Raw genomic sequence first — 7504 nt, forward strand, 5'->3', positions numbered from 1 at the left:
GCGGATCATCCAGGTGGAGGACCAGAAGGCCCAGCAAGGCCAGATGCCAGACCTGAGGACCAGAGCACGGTAGAGGAATGGGGGCTACTGCGGTCGGGAGAGTCGGTGGAAACCTTCAGCTCCCGCCTAGCTGCCCGGCTGGAAGAATACCGGGACCTCGGTAAGTCCCTGCGGCGGCTTCGTGAAGATCTGGCGGTCGCAAGGGGACGAGCCGCGAAAACATCAGGCGCCAAGAGGTCCCGGTATAATCTACAGGTAAAGACAATTTTGGAGGAAATTAATATGGTGGAGGAGAGGAAGATGGAGATTGTGGTCGGTGGGGGAGCCTTCGGGGAGAAATTGGAGAATGATGAAAGGTTTTCCCTGATGGCGTCCCCCACGCAAAGTAATGAAACCCCCTGCAAAAGGGGAGTAAAGGCATTGGCTGCTAAAAGTGCAGAGGCAGTGGAGGCCGCAAAAGTGGAGGCCGCAGAAGTGGAGGCCGCAAAAGTGGAGGCCGCAAAAGTGGAGGCCGCAAAAGTGGAGGCCGCAAAAGTGGAGGCCGCAAAAATGGAGGCCGCAAAAATGGAGGCCGCAAAAATGGAGGCCGCAAAATTGGAGGCCGCAGAAGTGGGGGCCACAGAAATGGAGGAAAGCGTGGAGGTGGAGAGGACGCCAACCCGGGAGGAGACGGGCTCGGAGGACCCCTGGGAAGGCAGTAACGGAGGGGCAAGTGGGGAACTTTCCTGCAGCCAAGTTGTGCAAAACTTTGAATCGGGCAGTGGGCACCCCCCGGGGTTGCTCACGCAAATACGGCTGCAGGAGTCCCCAGTGTCCCTCCAGAACTTTACTTTTGGAGATGAGTTGCCACCGGAGGAGGAGAAAAAAAAAAAGAAAAAATTATGGAAGTTGAGGCGGAAAAATGCAAAGGGGAAGACAGGTGGAGTATCTTACAAATATTCCTACCTGTCTTCCTTGCGTTCCGGACCGGGTGAGAGCTCGGTTCGGGACGCAAACCCCGCAAATCCCCCAGCTCCGGCCTCTGCAGTGGGGTCGTGGCGGGTATGTGGGCAGAAATATATGGTGCTGGTTTTGAGCAATGTGGCCAAGATGGCGCCAGACGCCGTCTCCTGTAAAGGAGGTGGCGTCGATGGCCACGTGGCGCTAGGGGGCGTGTCCCCGTGTCCGGCGGATGGGGAACCTCAGAAGCCGGTCTCTGGCGCAAGCCGGAGGCCGGGGGACGGGGGGAACCGGATGTGGCGCCGGAAAACCGGAAGTCTGCTGGTCATGTGACTCGGCCGGCGGACGCACCAGAAAGTGTTGCGGCAGCGAATGGTGGCGGTAGGAGAGGCTTCGGCACTGCTGGCCATCCCCCGACGGGAGGGGGGGGTGGTTTGGTGCCGGGAGCGGCTCTAGCTGTGCCTGCGGCCCCTCCATCTGCATCGCCGCAAGGCGGTGGGAGGGGTTTAGCGGGCACGGGGGGTGACGGCACCCCTCCTCCCGAACATTGCATTGGTGGCGCAGCAGAAATGGAGGTCGGTGAAGCGGAGGGTGCTGAGGGATTGCCGCCTGAGATATCCGGCGGCGCCCCAGAAGTAGCGGCACCTGATGATGTGGAGACCCCAAAAACAACATATAAAAAGCCTATGGACAAAAGGAAGAACTCCGTAACCAGCCTGGCCGGTATGAAAGTTGTGGGGAGGAATGTAAGTGGAAATGTAAATATTGATGGTAATGTTAGTAGTGTTGGTAATATTGTTGGTGGTGGTAATGTTGTGGATATTAATGTTATGGATGTTAATGTGGGTTGTAATATTGTGGGGGGAGTGTCAACCAGTGGCGGGCCGGTTGCTCCTTCTGCCAGAGCGCCCGGCAGGTCGTATGCGGGCGTTGTGGTGGGGGGACCGTCGGCCCACCCATCCTCATCTTCTGGGCCCGGGGACGGCAGTTTGCAACGGCGCCTCCTAGAAGCCTTAAGGGAGGGGAAGCAGACGATAACAGTAGGGGGAGTGCAGAAGGACCTATCCTTTTGGATAAATAGGTATGGTCTGGATGCCTTCCGAGAGAGACGGGGAGATCAGTGGTCGCTCCCAACAACCGGGCCGGCCGTGGCCAGGAGGAATGTGGTCCGTCTCCAGTGGCGTGGCAATGATGCGTGCCCTCCTCGTAAGAGGGTGGTGGAGCTGCTGCTGGAGATGGGCTTCAAGGCGAGTGACATCTACGCCTTGATACATCCTCATGGTACGGCTGAGTTTGACATCAGCTTTGTTCAGCCGGGGGGCCTTGAGGTCTTCTGGGGGAACTATGAGCTGGTGAAAAGCGAGCCCGGCTGGCGAGGGTTTGCTGCGCAAGCAATCTCTCGCCAGAATGGTCTCAGGAAAGTGACCGTTCTTACCCGTAACGAGTCGCTTTCCTGTGTGGACATCATGACCTGGTTGGGAAGATACGGTGAGGTAGCAGAGATGCCACGGAAGAACTGCGATGAGTTTGGCATCTGGTCGGGAGCCTGGACGTTTATGGTCAAACTTAAGCGTCTGGGGCAGACGGTGTCCCACATACCATCATCTGCTTTCTTGGGAAGAGATCGAATCCTTGTCTTCTACCAGGGGCAGCCGAAGCTGTGTCACCGGTGTGGCGACCCCTCACACTTGAGCGCAAGCTGCACTGTGCAGAAGTGCGCTCATTGTGGGGGGGTAGGCCATCTGGCCGCATCGTGTGAGCAGATTAGGTGTAACCTGTGTGGTGACCTAGGTCACCCTTTCAGTCGGTGTCCGCGCTCAGTCGTCAATGTCTGTTCCAACCCTACGGAGAATGTAAGGAGGGAGGTCTCCGTGGGCGAGGGGGCGGACAGAGACGATAGAGCCCAAGAGCAAAGGACGAACGCCAGGAGGGGACCCCCTTCTCGTCAGAGAAGGGCGGAAAAACGCAGAAGGGAACGAGAGCTGAGGAGGACCCAGGAAACTGGGGACTCCTCTGGCTCGGACCTGGATGCCCCCCAGGATACTGATGCTCTTGGGGGGGCCGTACTGGACGAGGAGATAAGGAGGATAGAGAGAGAGCAGAGGGCTGAGGACTCCCAGTCCTCCCACTATGAAAGTGTGGAAGAGGAAGGGAGGTCACAGCCTAAAACAAAACAGGGGACACCGGGTAACATCAAAACAGGGCTAAAAACATCTGGCCCTGCCCCGGCCAAGGAAGGCAAAACCTGCACCCCCCTGGTGTGCTCCCCCAACCGATACCGTGTTCTCATGGATATTCCAGACCCCCAGGCCGGGGGGGAGAGCACGGTAGGGAGTCTAGGAGTCGTTGAGCCTCCTCTTCTGCGGGGGCCACTGTCCCCGGGGGAGGGGGTCGGCCCGGACCCAGGAGATGAGAATGGGAGGGGGGTGGTGGAGGGTATGGACTCCTCAAAAACAAAAAAAAGAGGTAAAGAGGGTGAGGGGTCCTCCTCAGAGGAGAAAGCAAGGGGTGGGAAGAAGAAAACCGTCTAACTCAATCATTTATGATGGCGGCACCCACTCCGTTGACGCTGGCATCGATTAACGTTGCCAGCATTAAGTCGAATATGGCTAGATTTGCAGCCTTTGATTTTCTCGGCCGGGTTGAAGCTGACATTTTGTTTTTGCAGGAGACCAGACTGTCACTTTTGGCAGAGGTCGTGAAAGCTAGGAGGGAGTGGCGACGTGGGCCCTCCTACTGGTCTCTTGCGGCTGAGCCATATAGCGGGGTGGCGGTACTTTTTACCGCACCGGTCACATGCCGGCGGATGATCGAGTTAGAAATGGGGCGGTGCTTGATCTTAGATGTTCTCATGAGGGGACAAGAACTAAGACTTATCAACATCTACGGTCCCCAGACAAAGTGGGACCGGAAAAGTCTCTTCATGAGGATTAAGCCCTTCCTTTTTACAGGCCGACAAGTCATTTTTGGAGGGGACTTTAACACTGTCGTTAGGCCCCAAGACAGAGGAGGTTCCAGAAAGGTACTGGCCTATGATAGTGTCGAGTTGAATAGAATAGCTAGTGATGCTCGCCTGGAGGACATCCACATTCGGTATACCCCAGGCCACTCGGGATTCACCTATCATAGTGGTAGTCGTAGGTCCAGAATAGACAGGTTTTTTTTAAAGGAGGACGCCATCTCTTCGGCAGTGTCCGTCGTTGAGGTGGAGTTCTCCGATCACTGTATGATTATGTTTTCTTTGAATGTTGCAGAGTCCCTCCAGATGGGAAGAGGTATATGGAGGCTGAATTCTACTCTCCTGGAAGAAGCAGAGATAAGACAGGCCTTCGAGGATTTTCTTCAGAGCCAGGTACCTTTATTGGATCTAGGTGGTACTAAGTCTGAGTGGTGGGAGGTGTTCAAAGAACGGGTGGCTGAGTTTTTCCGTCAGATCTCGTGCCTCAGGTCTATGAGCAGGTATCGCCTGTATCAAGACATGAGGAGGAAACTCGAACATCTAGTCTCAACCGGAGGTAGCCGTGAGGAAATCTCCGTGGTGAAAGCTCTGCTCAAAAGATGCCAATATGATAGGCACACGTCTTTGGTTCTTGAACGGGATTTCGGGAGGTACCGCTCGCCCGACCCTTACAAGAACTGCAAGATGTCAGTGAGTCGTAAGGTGGTGACAGGACTGGTAGATAGTACAGGCTCCCTGATGAGATCCAAATCAGGGATCCTGGAGGTCATCAGATCCTTTTATTCGCAGCTTTTGCGTGAGCAGGATCTAAACCGAGACGAAATGTCGGCTTTCCTGGCTGAAACCATCCCTGAGCCAGGAGCAGACCCCTCGCTTGGTGTTTTGACAGAGTCGATCAAGGAAGAGGAAGTGATGCTGGCGATTGATGGGTTGGCCATCAAAAAGTCGCCAGGCCCAGATGGCTTAACATCTGAGTTTTATAAGGCTTTTAAGGGAACCTTAGTTCCCCTCTTGACTGCGGTTTTTAATGAGTGCCTCTCCTCGGGCGCTCTGCCAAAGTCAATGGGCAAGTCGGCCTTGATCATTCTGTCAAAGGGTAAGGATTCGACCCGTATTGAGAACTGGCGTCCCATAGCGCTCCTCAATACGGACAGAAAGGTTCTCGCAAAAGTACTGTTTAATCGGCTGGTGAAGTTTGCACCCCGGCTCCTTTCGTCGGCCCAGCATTGCTCTGTTCCAGGCCGCAGCACCTTTAGTGCTGTCCTCAGTGTCAGAGAGGCAGTGGAGCAGGGACATTCTGGCCGATGGGAGGGGTACATGCTGTCCTTGGATCAGGCCAAAGCTTTTGACCGGGTGAATCACAAGTACCTATGGTCAGTCCTTCTGAGGTATGGCCTACCGGGTGAGTTCGTTAATTGGCTCCAGACCCTATACGCTGGGGCTGAGTCTTTTGCACTGGTGAACGGTTGGACTGGAACCCCCTTTGAAGTTGGGTCTGGTGTCCGCCAGGGTTGTCCCTTAAGCCCCTTGCTGTATGTTTTCGCGATCGACCCCTTTCTTAGGCGGCTCGATCGTGGGCCATTGGCGGGGGTGGGGATGGACTTGGAGGAGCCGGAAGCCACTCAGAGGGTGGTTGCGTACGCGGATGACGTCACTATCTTTGTCTCCTCGAGAGGGGAGGCAGAGTGGGTGATGTCAGAAGTTGAGCGCTACTCACGGGCATCTGAGTCCAGGATCAACCGGGACAAGTGTGAAAGTCTCTGGCTGGGGGGAGGGGATCCTAGTTTTGATCTCCCGGACACCCTCCCAGAGCCCAAAGGGTCTGCTAAAATCTTAGGCATTGAATTTGGCCCGGGTGATTACCCCAAGAAAAACTGGGAAGGTAGGCTATCAATAGCTGCCCAGAAGGTTGGCCAATGGAAGGGATGGTCTTTGTCCCTTAGGGAAAGGGTTCACCTGGCCAAGGCTTACCTGATGCCCATGTTGCTCTACCTTGGCAGCGTGTGCATGTTGCCAGAGCCTCTCTGGACTCGGGTCTATAGCCTGTTCTTCCAACTGTTATGGGGAAACAGGCTTAACCTAATCAAGAGGGAGGTTACTTACCTACCGAGGAAACTAGGTGGGTTAGGTATGGTTAACCCAGTGGTGTTTCTAGTAAACACCTTCATTAAAATTAATTTGGCGAACCTCTTTGAAAGAGAAAGGGCTCCTCTGTGGATATCCTCCTGCAGGGGATGGTTTCGGCCTTTCTTCCAGGAATGGGAGACAGGAGGCCAAGCGAAAGACCTGCGTGTACCCCATGGGCACCTCCCGGCTTATGCCGCCCCGGTTCTGAAGGTTGTTCGTCGGTGGGGTCTGGAGGCGAGGGAGATCAAGACCATGTCGAGAAAATTTCTTGACAGAAAGGTCTTGTTGACCTGCTTCCAGAAGCCCCTGGCGCTCAGGGACTGCCCAAGTAGCGACCTCGGGGTGGGATTAAAACTTTTAAACTCTGTGAGGATTCCCCAGAAGTTTTGGGATCTGGCTTGGCGCTGCTTCCATGGGAGGCTGTATGTAAGGGGCAATCTGAAGTTTAGAAACTCCGATGAAAGAGGTTGTCCTCGGGAGGAGTGCGATGACACGCTGGAAAGCATGGACCATTTCTTGCTTCAGTGTCCCTTCAATGCAGAGGTTTACAAACGGGTGGGTGCCTCCATCGGTTGGCCCAGTCTGACCAACCTCTCCTACGCTGGTTGGGCCTATGGGGCATTCGGAGACCTGGGTGGAAGGGATCATTGCACTTCTTTTTTAGTTAGTTTAGTGATCAGGTATTTCACGTGGAACGCACGGTGCTTAGTATCGACTCAGTGTAAAATCCTCCTGGAGGACGAGGTGTGTAGGAATATCATGGGTGACCTGGTGAAGGTCCGGTCTCTGGAGGTTGAGAAACTGGGTGCATCCAAGGCCTCTCGACTTTGGAGGGGCTTTAATTTTAGGGTGCCCTAGGTGGAACCAACCTTCAGGGGGAGGGGAGGGGGTGCCCCTGGGTATTAGACTGGAGGTAGGGGTCTGCGCCTGGCCATGACACCGGGAAATAGCGATAGGGACAGAATGAGAGACAGCAGGAGGGACAGATTAGTTTATAAAGTAATAAGGGATAGAGATAGGGCAAGCAGGATAGGTTTAGCGATAGGGACCGGGGTGGTGGTTGGGGGTTGGCTTTGGCCTCTGGGCTGGTGCTCTAGGGGGGCTTTCCTCTCTCTCTCCTCTGGTGATGGGCTGAGTAAGCACAAGTAGGTTTTTGTTTTGAGTTTTTTTGGAGACAGAAAAAGGGCTTACAAGCAGCCAAACTTAGGTTTTCGGGTTAATGTATACAGTATGATATTTTGTTATAGTTATGTGTCGGTATGATTATATGGTGTATAGGTGTATGCATGGGTTTGTGTGAATGTTTAGGTAAGATGGGCAGTAGATAGGTGGGGTGGGGGGCCTGGGGGTGTGCCCAGCCCGATTCTGGACTACGTGGACGTGAGGAGGACATGAGACGTGGGATCGGGCTGGGTGGGTGATGTGTTGGGTGGTGGGGGCCAGCATCTGAACTATGCGGACATGGAAGGACATGAGGCG

Source organism: Rhinoderma darwinii, chromosome 6 (genome assembly GCF_050947455.1).
Source record: "Rhinoderma darwinii isolate aRhiDar2 chromosome 6, aRhiDar2.hap1, whole genome shotgun sequence".
In the NCBI taxonomy this organism is placed as follows: Eukaryota; Metazoa; Chordata; class Amphibia; order Anura; family Rhinodermatidae; genus Rhinoderma; species Rhinoderma darwinii.